We start from the raw sequence: 23,583 nt of genomic DNA on the forward strand, positions 1-23,583 counted from the left end.
GACGTTCAACGTCCCTTGGTTTTAACTCATAAGGAACCCAAGTCCCCTGTTTCTGAATCATTCCCAAAGCATGCAATCGCTTGGAAATGGATTGGCGGGTAACTCCTAATACTGAAGCAAGATCTTCTTACGTTTGGCACGGATCCTCATTGAGCAATGCCTCCAATTCAGCGTATTCGAAGGTTTTTGGCCTTCTTTCATGCGGACAGTCTCCATAAACTTTTTGTAGCTCTCGATCGCTTCAGCCACCGTTTTTTTTTTTCGAATGAAAGAGGAAAAATAACACTGCCTGCAATTGACGATTATTCGGCACAAATGTCTAATACATTTTCACAAAACCAAAAGTATATGTTACCAAAACATAGCATATGTCTAAGCTTGGTTTATGATGTTCAAGTTATGTTAGAATCGACTAGCACACACTGCTGGCGGCATCTATTGACAAACAGCGAGAACTTAGTTGCGCACCTAATATATTGACAAACCGTTATGTAATTATTTTCTTTTCAAAGCATTCCGCCTGAAAGTATGCAAAACGGTTCAATCCCGTGGTAGGACGGGGTTTTGACTAGCCAAAAATATAATAATAAAAAAATATCCCTCCTTATACTTGGAAGCACTAGCTTACATATATCACTTGTGAGCTAAGCGATTTCAAATAAAGTTACTTGAATATCGCCAAGCTATTATTGCTGGCAATGTGCAAAAGGCAGTAATGTGCAACATGGATACTGATCTTTAAATACGATATACATATATATATATCACCTCTCACTATCAATCTCCTAACTTGAATCCTTCTAGCGGGGAAACTGTTAACCCCAACCAGAGACTGGGCACCTCACTAGGTAAGTGGGTGATCTGGCTCTCCTAGAGGGGACTGATCCTAAGGCTGACAATCTTATACCAGTATTTATTGACACGAATCCACAACAACAGCCTCCGATAACTGAGTAGAAGCAATGGTCTGCACAAGACTGTAATGCTATTGATGTTGATGATGATGTTGTTGCTGCCACATACAAATTTTTCAGTTGGCAACGAGCAGAGTTATCTAGCGATCAGAGAAGTGCTGAATCATGGAAAGCTGCATGGAAACTAACGATTTCGATAATGTGGTTTGAAAACTGAGAATGACAAACTGTTTTTATATTTCTGTTCAACAAGGTTCGGCAAGTCATCGTGAATCGTTTAATGCCAGAGCAACGCTGCCAAATTATGGAAATTTACTTTGACAAGAATTAATCTGATCGTAAAGTTCAAAAACCACTGGCGGCAATATCGGTCTCTATTTACTTCGAAATGAAAAACGAGCTGCCACTATCGAGCCATGCAGACTGAATGAGCTAAACAGCGACGACATTTGATTACAAGGAGGAATTTGTCATGCAGCGCACTTAGCTATCGATTTTTTGCAATGTTCAAGCCACCATTGACGCCATATGGCCAGATTTATTGGGAAAAGTAGTCTAAAATTGGACTGATCCAATGAACCGTGCAACTTGTAGTCGCGGCGGACATGTATAAATAAATAAAAGGTTTGGTCGAGCTCCTTCTCCTATCTATGGCGTGCGTCTTTGGGGAACAAATGGAGGGACCTACAGTTTTAAGCCGACTCCGAACGATAAATATTTTTTTGACGTGATAACGTCTTATAATTCGATTTAACAGGCTGCACGCACGAAAAAATGTGTCGTTACCTTGCTCATTAGTGTTACCTTGCTCATTAGTGTTACCTTGCTCATATGTAGTTACCTTGCTCATTTGTCGTTACCTTGCTCATTGCATTGAATGAACTGCAAGCGAAAGCGCGGAACGAACGACAAAACAAACAAAGCAAACGAACGGCAACGTTCGACATCTTGCTCTCTCCTACTTAAGTGAGCGTATATATGTATGTATGTATATGCGTATATGTACATATATAAATTCACGTATTTGTATTTGCATATGCCTTCTTATTGATTATTATTGTTATATGTGTATGTACAATATGGGTATCAAATGGAAGCTGTTGGTGAATGCTTTAGTTCAGAGTATTTTTCATCCCGCTCCGTGACTAGGGTCTCGAGATAGAGACCAAAACGTGGACCCTAGAATGTGTTTGTACAATATGGATATCAAATTGAAGCTGTTGGTGAATGCTTTAGTACAGAGTATTTTTCATGCCGCTCCGTGACTGGGGTCTCGAGATATAGGTCAAAACGTGGACCTGGGTAACCTTCGGATGTGTATGTACAATATGGGTATCAAATGGAAGCTGTTGGTGAATGCTTTAGTTCAGAGTATTTCCATCCGCTCCGTGACTAGGGTCTCGAGATAGAGACCAAAACGTGGACCCTAGAATGTGTTTGTACAATATACATATCAAATGAAAGCTGTTGATAAGTGCTTTAATACGGGGTAATTTTCATACCTATTGATGACTAGGGTCTCGAAATATATGCCAAAACGTGGACCCGCCGTGTCTTTGAACCGAATTAAACCAAACTTACACACATTGTTAAGTGGGTATTGAAGATGATTTCCGTACAGTTTGAATACCTATTGGTAGATAGGGTCTCAAGATATAGGTCAAAACGTGGACCCGGGTAACCTTCGGACGTGTATGTACAATATGGGTATCAAATGAAAGCTGTTGATAAGTGCTTTAATACGGGGTAATTTGTTATGTTATGTTATGCAATGTTATGTTTTGTTATGTTATGTTATGCAATGTCATGTTATGTTATGTTATGTTATGTTATGTTATGTTATGTTATGTTATGTTATGTTATGTTATGTTATGTTATGTTATGTTATGTTATGTTATGTTATGTTATGTTATGTTATGTTATGTTATGTTATGTTATGTTATGTTATGTTATGTTATGTTATGTTATGTTATGTTATGTTATGTTATGTTATGTTATGTTATGTTATGTTATGTTATGTTATGTTATGTTATGTTATGTTATGTTATGTTATGTTATGTTATGTTATGTTATGTTATGTTATGTTATGTTATGTTATGTTATGTTATGTTATGTTATGTTATGTTATGTTATGTTATGTTAGGTTATGTTATGTTATGTTATGTTATGTTATTTTATGTTATGTTATGTTATGTTATGTTATGTTATGTTATGTTATGTTATGTTAAAGTACAATATATTATGTTATGTTAATGTTAACTCATTCTCTATATCCATACAAAATATCTATCAAACAAATAAAATTAAAATTTTCTTTTGAAAAATGCAACCATTCAATCAGTATTTTCTTATGACGTTATCACGTTAAACTATCGTCAGTAAACCGACTTTACAGGCAACCTCTTTTTGATTTTTATGAGGTGCTTTTTCATGGCAAAAATACACTCGGAGGTTTGTCATTGCCTGCCGAGAGGCGACCGCTGTTAGAAACAACTTCTTCTTCATTTGGCATCAACTCATTTGGGTACAGCGTACACGCGCCGGATGTCATATTCAAAAAAAACACACAATTATATAACAGATTATAAACAAAACATGCATTCCAACAGTATTTCTGTTTTGTGTTGTCATTTTGAATTCTCAAGAACTTAACTCGCAAAAAACTGCGGCAATATTGGTCGATAAATCTTCCTTCCATAATAATGAGATTTAAAAATATTATTTTATCTAACGTGGAAATGATTTCATTCGTAGCAAAGAAAAATAAATTGGTAAAAATTTAATAATATATTAGCAGGTACGCATCTGATAAGTTAACTTAAGATATATCAAAGAACTCGATGGAAAGAATCTTAAAAACGAAGGAGGAGTTTTCTGCCTTCGAGTAGTAGGCCATAGCAGATTAACACTGAGTTGTTGCCTAACTTAAAATACCCTTGCCTGTCACATGGGCACAAAACAATATAAAAAGCTATGATAATCAGATAAATTTTGAAGTTCATATTTGTCATGATAAACCTTCTCAAAGGCACCATCCGCCACTCGGTGGTAATCACAGCTGTCAAATACTTGATACCTATACGCATATCCTTACACCCAGCTACGGCTTAACTTTTTTTAGAATTATCTACATTAGCATTTGGGTAAAGCTACAATGCACAGACCTAAGCACAAAAGCATACAACATTGCATTCAACCAATGCGCATAACACATTCACACTCGTACACCAAATTGGCGCGAAAATATTGGTGAGAATGCACGCGCTCCCGTTTTTGATTGCCCGTGGCGAATGCAAATTTTATTTCACATCCTACGCCAGCATGCAACAACAACAACTACGGCACAATAGCATTAGCAACCGAAATTCTGTTGGTGGCACATGCAACATGCAATTTGATGAAATACTTTTTGGCGCAAAGGCCCACTACAGCGGGAATTCGTGAAAGAAGGAGGAGAAAGGCACACGGAAAGGCAGTGTGAAGGTGTCATTGGAAAAGCAGCAACAAAAGGGGCCGGAAGTGAGCTGAAAAAAAACTTGTAAAGCCACCAAATAAGTTAACAGGGATATCAAGAATAATACAGCAGCTCCCAGCAATCGGCCAACAGCGAATATTTTGTGCAGGTATGTATGCTATGCACAAGCATAGCCAAAAGATATTTTGTGGCAGCTAAGTCTGGCTACCACTACAGAACGGACAGTGCTTGGTTGGACGCTCACTGGTGGCGGTGGCGGTGGCGGTGGCGGTGGCGGTGGCGGTGGCGGTGGCGGTTTGCATTCGATATCGTTGTCCAATTTAGCACGAAGCTGCGGTTTGTGTTGCTTTCCTTGTTCGCTTTTGGTGCTGTTGTTATTGTGTTTGGTATGTAACTGCCAACTACTGATTTGAATGGTTGGTTTGTCAGCCGGGCTGTACTAAATCTGCACACTACGCATTTCGCCACACCAACTCACTTACACACCAAGGGCAATGCTTACGAAGGTGCCTAATGCAAAGCTAATCCACACTGCCTCACGTACACACACACAAGCACGGAAATGCACACAATATATAAAGCGAGCTATTTATTTGTACATTTTGTAGATACGACAAAAGCAGACAGTTTTGATAGGCAGCTCGCTGATAGTCGGCGAAAGGGTGCCGCTAGCGAACGCACGAAATGACAGCTAAAGCAGCACCAGAGGCAGTACAGAGAATCTGATTCACGTACATCGTTCCTTCCAACAACTGCATGAATGGATGCCTGCCTCTGACACGCGCTGCCTGAATAGCTGTGTGGCTAAACTGCCCCATGCATGTCCCACACTGCCTACTGCAGCTAGCTAGCGTTCATTTGTGTCTCCCGTTTGTCATAGCTTCACCGACAAACCATCTTCCCCATTAATTAGCCGCGGAATTTAATTCCGTTTGCATAATTCAGCAAAAATGATATACAGAGAGAGAGCTTCAAAATTATTCAAAAAATCTCGAAGCCAACATCAGCTCTGCATGTTATTGTTGTTGCTGCTGCTGCGGCTTATAGGAGAGGACCAGTAGAGGACTGCGATGCTGGCGAGCTATGCAAAGCGTACTATCGCTTTTGTAAATGCAGCTAGAGGAATTCGCGTTATTTAGAAAAAGGCGCCGAAAATCCTAACAAATAACTTTAAGGAGTGCATTTTGATAGAAACCTAGATGAATTTATCCATGAGCATTCCGGTGACCAAATACAGAAATTTAGTTTTTAAGGACAAACGGGTAAAATCTGTTTAACTATTTACGATAAAGACAAATATAGGAAAGGGAAAACTTATAAGGGATAGAGACGAATAGTGACTAGTTAGGAAATGTGGAAAGAAAAAATATATTTGCAGGTTATGAAATTCTATAGACGGCTGTAACACAAGCCTGGTAGCTCGTCAGATTTTATTACTGAAGGAGAATCGTAGTACTTTAATTTCAATCTCACGAAAAATGGACTGTTAATAGCGCAACAATGGCATTTCGTATAAAATTTGTAAAACGGAAGCGTACCCGCGTAACTTTTAAACTATTTTACTAATTCAATTCTAAATAACTCCATTGTATGGGTTTATAATATTCACATAATCGTTTCATACTTTGTGTTAATTTCCGGGCGAGTTGAGGTATCGAAGAAAAGGTAATCGGCTCCAAATCAGTCGAATTCGCCTTGATAACTGTTTGTCCGTCCATATATGTTTTCCTCTCAGTTTTTGCTTGACTACTTACTTACTTAGGTGGCCATAACTATTCGTTACCGAGTTACCGCCGACCTCACTAGCTCTCTCCAGGCGCTTCTGCTCCGCGCGCGCCTTCTCCAATTCTGTACACCAAGCGAGCATAGGGTTTCCTCCACCTGGTCTTTCCACCTGACAAATGGTCTTCCTCTGCGTCGGTTCCATTGGACTTCGCCCTCGAACACCATCTTTGCTGGAGCTTCTTCATCCATACGCACGACATGCCATAGCCAACGCAGGCGTTGGATGGCGATGCGTTGAACTACGTCAATGTCGGCGTAGAGCTCATATAGCTCGTGGTTCATTCTTTAAGGGTAGTCCTCGCCAACGCGTACAGGACCGAAGATCTTATGAAGAACTTTTCTCTCGAACACCCCAAGAGGGGCTGCATCGCTTTGTGACACTACCTATGCCATAAAGCAACACGGGTATGATAAGCGTCTTGTAAAGTGTCAGTTTACTCATGCGAGAGAGGGCTCGACTACTCATTTGCTTACTTGGCCTATAGTAACACCTATTAGCAAGAGTGGTTCTCCGTTTGATCTCCAGGCTGATATCGTTGTTGCTGTTAACGGCGGTGCCAAGATAAATAAATTGCGGCACAACTTCGAAGGTATAGTTGTCTGCAATGACGTGCGTTCCTAAACGTTTTACCCTCGTTCACCGCCAGACCCATTCGTAATGATTCCTTTTCGATAGCAGAAAACGCAGCGGTGACATCTCGCTTACAGCGGCCGATAATATCAATGCCTTGTCTGAAAGCTCAAACGGTATTGAATGGCTCGCAGAGATTATTTCCTACCTTGACGGAGCTGGTTGTGTTGCGATAAGGCGACGTTGATCATTTTGCAAAGCCGTATGAGCTTCGCTGGTATACCGAACTCAGACATGGTGGCGTACAGGTAATCTTTTATCGGGCTATCGAACGCAGCTTTATAGTCGAGATGGTGTGAGCCGACTTGCCTTTCATGGGTCTTTTCCAGGATTTAGCGTAATGTGAAGATCTGGTCGATGGTGGACTTACCACGTCTGAAGCCGCACTGATAAGGCCCGATCAGTGTGTTGGCAAACGGCTTAAGTCTGCCTCATAGGACGCTAGACAGGAACTTGTAAGCGATGGTTAGAAGACTGATGCCCCGGTAGTTGGTGCAGATCATCGGGTCACCCTTCTTCAGTACAGAACAAAGAACATTGAGGTTCCAATCGTCGGGCATGCTTTCTGCTAGCCATATTTTGCAAATGAGCTGATGCATGCTGCCTATCAGCACATCGCCGCCAGTCTTGAACAATTCAGCGTGCAAGCCGTCAGCGCTAGCCGCTTTGTTATTTTTGAGCCGCTGAATGGCAACTCTTTTGCTTGACTATTGTCTAAATATTTTGAATAAGGTTGACATCAGGCAACTGTGAAGGCTTATCCAACATTTCAATTCCAGTTGCTGTTTCCACTTTATACTCTTTCGGCTTCGATGATTGGAATCGTTGTCTTCTGGTAAAATCCAAGGTTGGCAAGTTCTACCAAACATCTTCGTAAATTACGGTAGTAATATTTTTTGGGAAATTTGAATCACACTTGAATTTTTCGAAGAAACAGCTTTAAGTCTGGACGTTCTCTGGATGCTTAAAAGTTCCTTGAAGGGGTCGATTATCATCAGTACAGCAGGATCATCGTATGCAACTACTTGCCCAAATGGAAGATTCATCTTTGAATGTAGCGTTTGGTCAACTCCGTTCTGAATTAGACTCTTTTTTTCACGAGCAAGTATTTTTTTTTTTTTCAAATGTCTGATAATGAGAGCAGTGGTTTTTTTAATCTGCTCCGGTCTTGAGTCTTTGAGATCTTTCAACTTTCCGTAATAATAAGTTACACTTTGTGACAAACAACTCAATGATCTTCTGACATTGCATTGAAGAGGCATTTGCTTTGCTAACAAATCACGCGGGACTTAAATTTTTTTCATACCGGAACTCTAAGTTTGAATTTTATCGGTCACACTTCTATTCGGCTAATATTTATCGCTAGACGAGAGGGAAAAGCTGTCAAGTACAGTTTTTTTTTAATTTTACAGGAAAGAATAAACATTTTTCAAAGTACCTTCTACTCAAATATGAACGAAACGTTATCAATAAAACGGTCCGCGGATGACATATGGCAAAAATAAATTCTTTGTTTTTTGGTAGGACTGTTATAAGCTTACATGGCAAATTTCAGCGTGATATGTGACATAGTTTGTTTTCTGTGCTACTGTAAACAAGTCAAGCTCGAGTGTGTTCTTCGAATTTAACGATGGAAATTCAAGTTGAACAAAGAATTTGTTTGAAATTTTGTTATTCCAACAAAATTTCGGCTTCAGACACCTTAAAAATGTTGCAGACAACCTATGGGGACTCTGCTCTATCGCGTGCACGTGTTTTCCAGTGGTACAAATCGTTCAAAGAGGACCGTACATTGGTTGAAAACTTGCCTCATGAACGTCGTCCAGCAACATCAGTAGACTACGAAAACATCGGAAAAGTAAAGGAAATTGTGTTTGAAAATCGCACAAATCGCAAAATCGGTTAACGCTGAATATTATTTAGACGTTTTAAAGCGTTTGCGCGAGAACATTCGTCTTAAAAGGAAGGAATTGTGGGACAACTAGTCATGGTTCTTGCATCACGATAATGCACCAACTCACACATCACGTCTTGTTCGCGATTATTTGAACAGAAATAATGTTAATATCGTTCCGCAAGCACCGTATTCGCCTGATATGGCTCCATGTGACTATTTCCTGTTTCCCAAGCTCAAGTTGCCGCTCCGTGGAAAACATTTTGAGACAATTTAAGGGGTTATATACCTTGTGGTCCGGTGAAATTAGCGAAAGTTGGGTTTTTTTTAAAGATATGTAGCAATAATTTTATTGTATAAAAGTTTTTATTATTGGATATTACAATGTTTAAAGAAAAAAAAAAGGCTTTGTTTGTGTAAAAATATTTAAAAATGGCGGAGTTATGGCGTTTTCCCCCAAGACCCTTTTTTTGGAAGAGGCTTGCGGTGGACGCGATTCAAGTCCACCAAGTCAACTGAAATCAAAAAATCGAAAAGATTTCATTAGTATAGGGTTATATCTTCTTAGTGAACGATCAATATATTAAATATTTTGATTTTTGTGAAAATAGGAACATGTTTTTAAAAAACTCCACTTCTACAGTCCTAAAATTGGCATTAAAAAATTCATATCTGCAAAATAAAAATTTATACATAAAAAGTTGATCGTTCACTAAGAGGCGACATCAATTACGAACAATTAAAAAAAAAAATTATAAAAATCGGTTGAATACTTTTTTTGCAATCGCGTCCACCGCAAAAGGATTTTTGGAAAAACACGTTTTTGAGATAATCGCGTTTAAAGTTTCAAGCGCCGCATGAGGCCGTACGCTCAGGACGTGACGACGCACAATTTAAAACGCTGTAACTTTCGATCTATTGCTCAGATCTCTATGAAATTTTTGGAAAATGTTCTCAAGGGATTGTACTTTACGATAAAGAAATAAAATTTATTTTGATTTTTTTGAAAAACACAAGGTATATAACCCCTTAAGTCATAAAAGAGAATTCGAAGAACACACTCGAGCTTGACTTGTTTACAGTAGCATAGAAAACAAACTATGTGACATATCACCCTGAAATTTGCCATGAAAGCTTATAACAGTCCTACCAAAAAACAAAAAAATTATTTTTGCCATATGTCATCCGCGGACCGTTTTATTGATAACGTCTCGTTCATATTTGAGTAGAAGGTATATATTTTTTGGCATCTCTAATAAAAAATTTAACATATTCTGAGCTTATCCAATACCAAAACTTTTGTATTCGAATTCATATTTGGAAATAGGAAAAGTTGATTACTTCTGAATGGAAAGGAGGTGATATCTTTGGAAGGGATGCATTATTTATTTTCAGTTTCTTGTTTCCAGCTGAGCGGTCGTGTCTTTCCTAGTATTCAGTTTCTCTACTTCGGTGGGTATATATTCGCAATAAAGAAAGATTAGTAACACACAGCTCATCATCTTTTATCCGGAAATTTTAGACCCTAAATCTTCGATTATTTCTCTTTTTTTTTTAGGTGCAGCAAATTATAAGGAATCGGAAATTATAAAATCGACGTTTCATAAAACTGTCGAACGCATTGAGCGTAAAATTACGCCCAGGGCACACAAGTTATACGATATCGTGCTGAACGACAGACGAAAGGAGGTGAGTGAGATAGCTGGGGCTGTGGGGATATTCGAAGAAAAGGCGAGACAAGTCGTGCTCAAAGAAAGGCTGCGTGCTCTGCGCATTTGCTGAATATCGATCAAAAGCAAATACTTGAATGACAGCCGCAGCAATGTTTGCACCGACTCAACGAAGATCTGACTGATTTTGTACTGTGATTTGGACAGGACATAGAGGTAATACTACACGAATAGTCGAAGCAATGGGCTCAGGAAAGAAGTCGGTTAATTAATTTGAAAAAAAGCAAAAAAAAACAGAACAATTACGGACAAATATTATTCTATCCTTCTTGGTTAGGCTTGAAGAAAAAAAATCCTCTTTCTCCAAGACAATGCAACTGCTTAAGATGGGGTCCTGGTAATGGAAAACTGTGGTATTGTGGATACGATGCCCGGCCATCCTCCCTTTTATCCTCAATTGGCACTGTTATATTTCCATTCTTACCAAACTTCAAGAGTTTTATTTTCTGGAAGCTCTTCGCTTGCAATGAAGAAGTTGAGAGGAGCGTTGATGGGTACATTCCAAGCCTTTTCTTGGCTATCTCTGGACCAAGTGTGTTAGAAACATGGGATATTTTAGAAAAACTTAAATAAATTTTTATTTGCAATACAAATAGCATTCCTTCATCCCCAATTTTCTTTTTTTTTTTAATTTTCTTTCATTACAAAATAGGCAAAAACTAAGTTTTTCGGCAGAAATCTATATAAAAAGTGCATATATTACACCATATGAGGCCCGATTTTACGCCTTTTTAATTTAACATTTACCGTGATCGATGTCGCATGCCAGCGCTAAGCATCACTTCTTTCTTACGAAAACGTTAAAATTTTAAAATATAACCCTGATTCTAAGTGCTAAATATAATTAACTTATATTTCCGAATTTAAATAAGCTTCTAATATATAAGGATAAGGATAAGGCAGTTCTTTTGCCACATCGCAATCGAAAGTATTGCCGACTATATCTTAAGACCTATGCAGTCTCTAAATCTTCATTTCATTTTAATGAAGATTAAACGATTTGAAATGATTTGTTGTCCGCAGTTCATGAGCCAACGGAGCGAAATAAAATTTAATAAACGTATTTTCAGGTAACAGATAATTTTTTAGGTCGCGATGGAATACCCAAACTTAATTTAAACGCTCTTACTACTTTTCAAATGACTTGTAATGACTTTCTTAATATATTATTACGGTTATCGATATAGCTGAGGGGGCCCACTTACCGCTCACTTTTTGGACTAATACATCAAATTATCCAAATAGTTCCAATACCGGGTGCCTTTGAGAAGATAATAATAAACCGTCACGTGTATTTTTTGCATTTAACTACTGCTAGAGATGGTAGCATTTTTGGGCAGTTAACACCGTATTTCTCCGAGCTTCGGACAAGCCACTCCATGCGCAAACTGGAGTTTGAGGGTCGTGCTAGGGCATTCTTTCCAAATAGGCAGAATTGGATAGGGGGGAAAATCTGCACCACCTGCACCTCTCTCTTCACTGACGACTCTAAGATGGAATCGGGAGACTCAGCAAGGGTTTTCTCTTTAAGCTGCCGAATACTGCAATAGCAGTAAAAAACAATAGTTTTTCAAGCAGAAGCCTTTGCGATCCTGAAGGCATGCAAAATGCGTATGGAATATACGAGGGAGATATTAAAAGATGGAGCTACATTTCCTAATGGGACATTCCGAAAACCCTCTGATCCCAGTACAATACGCGGAAAACTCAGAAAGTACCGGGAACTATACTCAATTGGATATCCAAACTCTTAGCTGTATTTACTGACCATTGAACGATTGGCACTCGCGCGGAAAAGCTAAGAAGCACACTATTGAGCACTTCCTCTATAAATGTCCGGATGCGGTAGCTAGACGATTAAAGGCACCGGGTGCTCCTTTCTGCGACAGCCTGGGGCAGTGCTGTAACCTAAATCCCATGAATCTTCTTTATTACATCAACAGCTCTGGCTGACTGTAGACATCTTCCTGTTGGAGGTCTCATAATGGTATCAAAACGGGCCGTTTTTTAGTGCTACTTGAGGAGTGCCATACTGACACTTCAGCTCCCTACCTACTGCTAGGGTATGTATGAGAGATTTCATCAGAACGTATGCCACAAATTTAATGAGAAATTCGGCTTAAATATTATTTCCGAATATACGCACGAATCATATACAAACGCAAGTGCTCGTATATTATTATTTCCTAGGTATTTCTCTATTATTTGGAACCCGAACATTTGACTCCTCTCAAACAGGCCAGTTACTTTGCAGCGACCTTTTTGTTAATTAAAACTTAATTTTATTTACAAAAGCAATTCGATAGACTCGATGATCTACTATTTACTGTTATGAACGCAAAATAATGATTTCGATATCAATTGAAATCCTTCTATAATGCGCTTGTCAGCGGCTGAAATTAATTATTCGTTCATTAAACACGAATCAGGCCACATATTAAATATTATTGTAAATTAAGTTTGCTCAAACAGAAGCAAATGAAAATTTCATAAGTGATTCCAGTCCAAACCAACTAATATTAAAATATACAAATTGAAAAAAAAAAGAAATAATTTATAACACCAACAACAAAAGTATGTATTATTACAAACATATATCAAAGAAAATGTTATTCAGTTGAAATTTTGTTTAATTTAATGCGCAACAAACAGCAGTCACATATAAAAAAACAATAAAGTTTTCATAATTAAAAGCTACATTGAATGCAAATTAATTTTCAGTGATTTTCGCGAAATAATTGTGATTGAAAATCTCTTTCGGCATGGAGGGAAAACATTAATAAAAGTTAATGCAATTTCGTATGCGCGTACGTGTAAATAGCTGATTACTCTTTTATATATGTATGTGTATGTATATGGAGAAATTACATAAATAAATATAAATTCATGTTTTGTAGTTCAATACAGATTTTAGCTATCAGATTATTAAAAGAATGTATGCGGCGACGGATAAAATGAAAGGCCTTCCAAATTTCTTTATATGCAGCCAAAATTTACTTACTTAGGTCTCGACCGAAATAATCATCGAATACTTATGTTGTGGTTTTAAACGGAGCGACTGCGCTTTGCCTAAATGTATTTGTGCGTGATTACATTGGATTGTTAGCTAATTCGTTGCCCACTGTGGGCATCATTAAAAAAACACAACCATAATGATCCAATACCAAAAAGGTATATATTTTTGAGATCTAAAAGTCCAAGCAAATCAACTGATACAAAAATTACTTGAACTGAACTGAAGGCTAAAAGAAAAATAGTCACATTTTAACTCGTTATTAATACATTTGACCGAACTTTAAAAGTCAACTGTTCGCAGTAATATTTTGAAAATAAAATATAAGTCAAAGAACAACTTTTATTATAAAAGTAACAACCGAATATTTCGACGGGCTATAAGCCTCAGCGTGTCTCATAGTGAACAGTCGCTACAACCGGATGGATCCTTCGATAAGAATGCAAAGAAAATAAGTTTAAATAAAGCAGCAACAGTATCGATGCTACGGAAGTATCGAAAAGAAGTACTCGATACTTATTTGTATAGGAATTATTATTATTATGTAGCAAAACTTACTTAAAATCAGGACTGTATGTAAAACGTGGAAAATTATTAAACGAAGCCATTTGCATGCTTGGACAAGTGCAATCTATCTATACTTTTACATTTATTATATAAATAGAAATATTCCATGCACTTTCAAAATTATTTAAAAGATGCTGCTTGTAACCAGTTAGTAGTAGTAGCTTGCCCATATTCGACGGAATCATGTTTTTTTTTTAAATCAAAGAAAAACACAATTTTTATCAAATTTTGTAAATCAAATAAAAACACAATTTTTATCACATTTTTTAAATCAAATAAAAACACAATTTTTTTGAACTTGACAATAATATTCATTTTATTTGGTTCCAGTAGATTTGTTGATATAACTTTTTGAATATGATATCTCTCAAATGGCCGCCTGTATGGCGTTGCAGCATTTTCCATAGTTTTAGCTAACATTTCGGCTGGAATAGCGGCTATTTCCTCACGGATGTTGTTCTTGAGCTCTTCTGAGGTCTTTGGCTTATTAATATAAACCTTTGATTTGAAATATCCCCAAAGAAGAAGTCAGGTGGTGTTAAATCGGGCGAACGCGGTGGCCAGTCAAAACCGCCATTTTTCGACATCAAACGGCGAAGAAACAATTTCTTCAAAAAATCAATTGTGGTGCGAGCTGTGTGTGGTGGAGCGCCGTCTTGTTGAAACCAGAACTGCCTCATACGCTTTCGACGAATAATTGGCATCACAAAAGTGGTTATCATATCGCGAAAACGCTCCTGATTCACGGTAACAGCTAGACCATCTTCATTTTCGAAGGAAAACGGCCCAATAATCGTTTTCGCACTAACGCCGCACCAAACACTGACTTTTTTATCGTAAAGAGGTACCTCTTGAATTTCGTGAGGATTTTCAGTGGCGCAAATACGGCAATTTTGCTTGTTTACCGTCCCATTCATAAGAAATGAGCCTCATCGAACAACATTTTGATAATTACTTATTATTATATTATTAATATTTCCATGAGAAAAAAAAATTAAAATATTTTAACGACGTCTGGTTTTTAAAACCAGTTAAACTCTTTTAAATTATAGTTAAATTCTCTCTGTAGCTAAAGGCGTATTTAATAAAAAGCAAAAGTTTATTCCAATTATCATTTTTTTTTTGCTTTTTTGCCCAATCACGCTCAAATAACAAAAGTCATCACAATGCTCTCCCTACTCTTTATTTTTTTGGACCATTTGAATACGTTTGAATTCAGGATGCAAAGATGTAGGTAAATATGGTTGAATTTTGATATTAGAAATTTTATAAAAAAATAATTCCAAGCTCTTTTGCTTTCTCCATAGTTTTTAACAAAGCACTCGAATATTACAATGAGTCTACTGAATTTGTTTTACGGTCTTTGAATTTTTGCGAAGGTGGTTTTGAAGCATTTTTTTTTTTAATTTTAAAGAAAATCGATACTGATTATCAAGGCTTATACAAATCACTAAAAATTTGTGTTGTGCAGAAACTTCTTAAATCGTCCGAACCGAAAAAAACGTTAGCGAAGGAAAAAACAATTTCTTACATTGTAAATATAGGAAATGAGAAGGAAGGAGTTTGAAATACTCAATTAAGAAGCACCAAGAGAAGCAAAAAAAGCTCCATTTTTCATCACCCGTCACGATGCGATGAAGAAAATCCTTCCTTATTTGCCGCTGGAGCAGCTGTTCACAAACAAAAAAACGACGTTCAACATCCCATGGTTTTAACTCATAAGGAACCCAAGTCCCCTGTTTCTGAATCATTCCCAAAACCTGCAATAGCTTGGAAATGGATTGGCGGGTAACTCCTGATACTGAAGCAAGCTCTTCTTGCGTTTGACACGGCTCCTCATTGAGCAATGCCTCCAATTCAGCGTCTTGGAAGGTTTTTGGCCTTCTTTTACGTGGACGGTCGTCAACATTAAAATCACCGTCTTTGAAGCGGCGGAACCAATTTCGGCACGTTGTTTCACTTAAGGCAGCATCTCCATAAACTTTTTGTAGCTCTCGATCGCTTCAACCCTTCCCGCAAATGACGATTATTCGGCACAAAATCAGACATTTTCACAAAACCATAAGAGTGATGTATGATACCAAAACAAAATCACTAACGTGTCGAAGCAGCTTGTTTAGTGAAGTTCATCAAGTGCGTGTTATCTAAACCTGGTATAACCGCAGGTGTAATATGTCTAAGCTTGGGTTATGACTTTTAGATTATGATAGAATTGACTATCACACTCTGCTGGCGGCATCTATTGACAAACTTAGTTGCGCACCTAATAGAAAAAGTGCTTCGGAAATTATTAATTAGTTACTGATTATAAACGCATGCAAATGTATAAGTAAATTTATTCTCATGGACAATATTTTCTAAAACAGTAGAGCCCTTTTTGACTGCAAATGTTTACGCTTGCTTGTCTTTCCCAAAACTTACGTAGAAACCTTCGTAGAAGTAAATTTTATTTACGTAGTTTCACGACAATTTTAATGTAAGGTACCTCCACAATTATGTGCTCTTTTGCACCCTCCACATTTGCTTTGTTTTTGGGTTGTGTTACCACAAACTGTGCCAAAAACTGTTTTCGCCTCCTTCCAACCAAGCACGTAGTTTCTGACAAACCTTGTTATTAGGAACGTTCCACATTCTAGCTACACAGGCACCATCATTCGCCTCTCACTCTTCTCGCCACAGAAAAGCACTTACTAATGTTTTGCCGTTGTCACACGCAGTCTTAACCACAGTATTTCAATGTTTAAAACCACTCGCTGGGCCATTGCGTAGCAGCTCACTTATGCCACCAAAGGCACCATACTCGTACTACTACCAACTTTCTATTTGTCTATTCGTTTCTAGTCAAATGTCCTTCCAATGTGGTTGCTGTCATGCACAACAAATTCAATTGGTCATCAAGCGACAAATGATATACCGACACGAACCTGAAAAAGTAGATGTAGTAATGGAGAAGAGCGAAGAGTAGGGAGTGTGTATGTATGTAAGTAAGTTGCTGCATGCTGCGGCTCTAGCAGAACGTTGGTTGCTGTGGTTGAAAGTCGTTGTAAGTTGGCCAATTTTTGCAGCACTTCAACAGCAATGCATTTCCAGTATAACACCATCCGCTTGGTAATTACTTTGGTTCAGCTAGTCACTTAGTCAATCACTGGCAGTCATGCAGTTGGACAGCAGAGTTTATTTTTAATTTAATTACACAACTTTTAAAACATTTTCAAATTTAAAAATGTCAAAGTATTGAACAAATAGGCAGCTGGTCCTTTAGGCAATACACGTAGTCGGGCTCTTGGTCACTCTCTTTCTGCCCTCACTCAAAACTCACCGCAATTGCGTCACACAGAAACTCACTGTTAATTATGCTCGAATAATCACATTAATTAGTGTACAAGTGCAGTACGATTGTAATTATTGATTGCGTAATTCATTGATTAAAATGTTATTAGAAAAGTATTATGACTGTATGAGGCTTTTGTGGTGATTTTGGTTGATTTGGGTTGATTATTTTTTGTTGGTTAGTGCAATTGGCTAACCACAGACGGCCAAGCAAACAAATATAAATTTTGTTTCTACTGTGGTTTTTTAGTTTTAATAACAAGGCTGTGTTTTCTATTATTTTTGCAGTCACTTGGTTTTTGTTTTTTCGATATTTTTTCATAATTGACAGGAGATGGGAATTATTACGCTTGCCTCTTTTGTTGAACAAATCACTCGCTCACATTGTAAAATCCACGTAGCTGCAAATTTTCAATCATTTCAATTAAATGCGCACTGCAATTATTATTATAATGATTTCTTTATTTAAATATACTCATATATGCATACATACGCACAGTACATTAAATCAATGTTTTCATTAATTTAAGCTGCCATCAACTACTGCTTACACGCGCAAATGATTTACTTTTAATTTATTTATGGCGCAGTTTATTTTTTTAGTAGGATCGCACGCAGGGATTTTTTCATTGTTGCACGCACCCACACACGCTCTGTACCTGCATTAATCAGGCATGGCTTTAAAGTCATTTAAATTTAAAAAACTGCATTACAAGCATTTAATCATATGCAAAGGGCAACAAGTATCTACAAAATAGGTATAAGTATTGGGTTGGGTAACAACTTCATAGCGTTTTTATATTTTCTTTTTTTTCACAACGATTTTTTTGCTGTTTGCCAAAGGGCAAGTATTCATTGGATAGAATTCTTTCTGCTCTACAAAACCATGTTAATTGTATATTTGAGTTATTTAATTTTTTATTAGTTTCAAAGCTTAAAAATGGAATACGCAGGAGGCAAAAGTCAACATTTTTGACTCCTGCTCTCCTTTGCTTTTCGTCGAGGTCAAAAACCTTCCGGAGCAGCTCGGAACATTTGCAACGTGTATGGATAAGGCACGTAAATGGCTTGCAAAGTTCAAAAATGGCGGTCTCGACGTCGATGAAACGTCCCGCAGCCGAAGGAGAACAGTCGCCCCAAATCAGTCGTGAATTGGTGAACAAAATGAACTGCGATCATAAAACGATTATCGGACACCTTCATTCAATGGAATTTACCGAAATATTGAAAGCATGGATGCCTCACGAACTCAACGAAAAAAATAAAGGAAGTCGCCTTCAAATTGCCTCTTAGCATTTTTAGGAGCTCTATATTGCTCAGCTATCCAACGGGCATGAGACTATTGGACAAAAAAGATCTGATCGACATGGTCAAACCATGCCCCTTCTCGACAACGCCAGGCTTACAGTTTTCAGCGGACTCCGAATGGCAGATATTTTTTATGAGGAGCTTTTTCACTGCAGAAATATACTCGGCGGTTTGCCATTGCCTGCCAAGAGACATCCGCTATTAGAAAGAACTTTTTCTTCGTTTTGGCGTTTTACGAAGATTCGAACCTACGCACTTCCGAGTGGTGAAATGAAATTTGAAAAGGTCGAGCCAAGGATCACCAAGAGATTTGGTGGCTCCTAAAACACTCAGGCTAAAGAGCCCATTGTATTTAAAGCTCTGGAAAGGGGGTAGATAGTGAAGGAGGGAGGGAGAAAAGTATCAGAGAAAGAGATAGGAAAGAATAGAGACAGAGATAGAGATAGTTAGTCCTGTGAGAATTTTCCAGATTCTTTGGCAAATCTGTAAATATCCTCCAGTTTTAGAGAACGAATATTACTCATTCTCATGACATCGGAACCCAATACTCGTAGTCGCGCTCTAGCAAAGGCAGGACACTCACAGAGAAAGTGCTCAGTGCTATCCGCCTCCTCCAAGCATGACAGGCATACCGGGTCCTCGATGATTCCAATGGTGGGCATATGCTGACCCCATGGGTTGTGTCCTGTAATGATGCCGACCATCAACCGAATGTCTTTCCTTCTAAGTTTTAGTAGAAAGTTTGACAGTTTTCTGTTCGGACTTGTCACAAAACACTTTGCAGTTCTGCAGCGTTCTAGACCGGACCATCGCTCTTTATGTAGATTGCCTACATAATCGTTGATCCAATTCTTGATTCCTGCGGGACTGATTCCGATTATTGGCTCTGGCCCCTGTGGGGGCACCGCTGATCCACGGTTGGCCAATTCGTCGGCAATTTCGTTTCCTTGAACACCGGAGTGTCCCGAAACCAATATAAGTACAAGCCTGTTTTGTCTTGCGACAAATTAAGCTTCTTCTTACATTCTTGAACAATCTTTGAGGTTTGCTTTGCGTTCTCCAGGACCTTCAATGCAGCCTGACTGTCACTGAAGACTCCAATCTGTTTCCCGCTCCATCTCCTCTCGATTATCCATTCGGCTACTTTTAGGATGGCAAAAAACTTCTGTTTGGAAAACAGTTGCCATTCCCCCCATAGCATAGTGATACTTATTACTATCGTTTAAGTACCATCTGGTTCCAGACCCTATTTCAGTCTTGGACCCATCGGTAAAGAAAATATCCGTCAAACCTCCCTGCATGCATTCTGGATTGCTCCATTGCTCACGCAATGGAAATCTGACATCAAATTTTCTTCCAAATGAAACTGTGGGTATCAGGTCATCTTTAGGTGCCAAAAACAGTGGATACTGCTCCGACAGCAACTTAAAGATTTCTCTGTGCCCCGAAGTTCCATCTTCGTGCCAGAAACCATATTTATGGAGTCTACACATTGCTTTTATTGCTTCTTGTTGTATCTTAAGGTCCAGGGGGAGCAAATCAAGCATAGCATTTAGGGCATCACCAGAGGTTGTACTCATGGCACCCGTGCTGCATAAACACACACTTCTTTGCAGCCTGTATAGTTCCCGGATTGTGGACTTAACCATGCTTCGTCGCCACCAGAGCACAGAAGCGTAAGTGATGATTGGTCTAACCCCAAGTTTTGCCAAAGGCTCTACGGCATTGCTGAAAAATCTTCAATGCACGATTCACCTTCCGTGAAACGTGTGTCTCCCAAGTCAGCTTCTTATCCAAGATTACTCCTAGATATTTAACTTCGTTGGAAAGACCAAGTGTCACACCTTTCAGTGTTGGAAGACTGAGACCATCCAATTTCCGTTTTCTCGTAAACAAGACTATGGTTGTTTTGTTCGGGTTAAGGGAAAGACCTCGTCTCAAGCACCAGTCATCGATTTTGTTAAGGATCCTCTGCACTTTCGTGAAAAGCCTCCTTAAGGATTTATCTGATGTTAGCACACAGACGTCGTCCGCATATGCTTCCGAGTGGTACTCACGCACCAACCCGTTCGACTACCCAAAATAGAATAGGTGATTTGTTTTTTTTTCCGTTTTGCAATTATGTGGTTTTAATCATAAAGTAACAAATTTTTTTTTTTTGTTGTTTCGCTCTTGTTGTTTGTTTATATTTTTATTAAAACTTTTTCACTACAACTAACAAATTGCAAGAAAAAAATAATCGCAAAAAATCGCAGAGAGCGCTGCTTGAGGGAGCTTCTAAGGCTAGCAAACCCGTAGTACACGAATTTGGTGTTCTTATCGGGTCTTGTCCGTTAGGTATTCATGCGCTGAGACTTGAGTTTGCTTTAAGTTCTTTCTGCAAAATCTTCCTGGAGAATAAGGTGGAGTTATCTCAGCAGCTTCTCCTCAGCTGCCCTGCTCCAGTCGAGTGTAGATTCAGATATTTATGCTCCCACTTTTTTGCTACAAATGCTAACAAATATTTTCCAATACAAAGCCAATTTTTTCTCTTTTCCCCTGTTCAGTTTTTCTCCTTCAATGGGCAAATTTTTTTCTTTATCCAGGTCAACCCTCGCACGGACAACCATTTAACCTACATAATAATCGGACCCACGTGTCGTATGAGTAATCCAATGTAGACTGTGTACTCCATTTCATAGTGGGCTTAGACAATGACAAGTAGATTAAGTGGCCCTTTTTTCTGTGAAAAATTCTGAATGTCACTATCCTGTTTTTGTTTAATGTACTTAAGAACAAAGAGGCATGCATTTTTTTATGCAAGCAATAAAGTACTCCTACTAAGTACTAAGTCAGAGTCATTTGATTGAATTTTTGCTACGCACAAAGATTGTGCAACTTTAAGTGTGTGTTACCTAATTATTTTTGACAACAGTCTAACGTATAAAATGAAACATACTAAAGTAGGTACTTCACTTAAAAAAAAATTTCATTCACGTAGCTCTGCTTGAGAAAATGTCATTAGTTAAAATAAGCTTAAAAATGTTCGCTTGATTTGAATGAAGCATTTTCTGCAAGCTTTTAAAACCTTTAATTCCTTAAAATTAAGTAATAAAAAATATTAAGTTAATCAGCCTTTTGGAAGGTTTATAACTGTTGCAAACCCATTCGTCAATCATATTTGACACTTGTAAATTAGACAGCTGCAGTATTCGAGCAGGCAATAAGTGGAGCAGGAGAAGGTTAATTAAGGATCTCCATCACTTAAAATCATTTCTTTGTATTTAGTAAAAATTGTATTAAAGAACAAAATTGAATGACTAATTTTGTGCCAAATTGTGTTGGGTTGTTATATTAGTTTCCGTCCTTTCTTAGCCAAATTTTCGAATTATTTAAACAATTAAATAATACATGACACTATGTGAAGTATGTGCTGCCATAGCCGAATGGGTTGGTGCGTGACTACCAAAATGAAGAAAGAGTTTTTTCTAACAGCGGCCACCCTCTCGGCAGGCATTGATAAGCCTCCGAGTGTATTTCTGCCATGAAAAAGCTCTTCATAAAAAAAATATCTGTCGTTCGATGTCGGCTTGAAACTGTAGGTCCCTCCATTTGTGGAAGAACATCGGCGCACGCCACAAATAGGCGGAGGAGCTCGGCTAAGCACCCGAAAAGGTGTAAGCGCCAATTATATATATATGTATATAATAGTGCTATTGGAAGCCACAAATTTACTCCATCTTTCAGGCAGCATACGGATTCCTCTGCCGAAAAATTCGAGTTCTTTTGACTTGCTCCATTCATTGAGCCAGTTTGCGATGCTCTCGTAAGAAGTGAACCGCTCTCCAAAAAAGTGTTCACTCATTTGATTCTAATGCAAAAAAAGCACATTCAGAGAATTTCTACGACAAATTCAAGTAAACAGTTGTATCTGTATCTAAATATAGAGCTGCATAAAAATAATAGATTTTCAGTAATAAAAAAAAAAATTTAATAGAAACAAAGTATCCGTTCACAACCATAAACATTAGAAAGTACCCAGAAAACAATTCAATACTAAACTTTGTCAATCAAGGTGATGACATAATCGTACTCGTATATACATATATTGTACAATGACGTGTTGAAATAAGTTGAAAGTATAACAGAGTATACTGTTATTGTTGTTTTGCCACAATGAAGCGAGGATGCCGAAAGATGATTTAGCTTTACTAATTCTATTTTCGATATCCCCCACAAAACCGACATCCGCTGTGGCCATGCTGTCAAGGTAGCAGAATTTGCCAACGGCTTCGAACTGTTGTGCACCCACTATCAGAGGTTCCGATATGATGCCATTGAATCGCCTTCGTTTTCCCCGACGTTGACTTTGAGGCCGGTTGCTTTCAACGTCTCCCGCATGGCTTGCAGCAATTTGAGGTCACATAGCTTGTATGCGACCACACAGATGTCATCAGCGAATGCCAGGTATCTGAGGAATGTGTTGGTTTTCGTTGCTAAAGGCGGTGCTTAAGATGTATTCGATGACAAGAAGAAAGAGAAATGGTGACAGGATGCAACCTTGTCGTACACAACTTAACACGTGAAAAGGGTCGGACAGTTTTCCTTTATGAAGGACGAAGCAACTTTAAAAGTGAATCTTACTTGTCTCCCATCGAACACATTCAGTAAAGGGAAAAACTCGGTAGATATACAGGGCAGGTGGGAAACAAAATACCACCCGCGAACCAAAAACAAACAAACACCTGCTTAGAGGTGTAGGTAGAATTTTTATCACTAGGCTAGCCCACCTAAGTAACCTACTTGTCGGAAATCTCATGCTAAGGATTCGCCAAATTCACTGCCGGTAAGGATTAGATGAGTTTAGATGTTGATAGAGTCAACCACTTGTTGTTTTGTCCATTGTAAAATAGTTCGTTAAGTGGTGCTATACTGGTTGAATAGCTTACTGCTGATG

The sequence above is a fragment of the Anastrepha ludens genome, chromosome 3 (assembly GCF_028408465.1).
Source record: "Anastrepha ludens isolate Willacy chromosome 3, idAnaLude1.1, whole genome shotgun sequence".
NCBI lineage: Eukaryota > Metazoa > Arthropoda > Insecta > Diptera > Tephritidae > Anastrepha > Anastrepha ludens.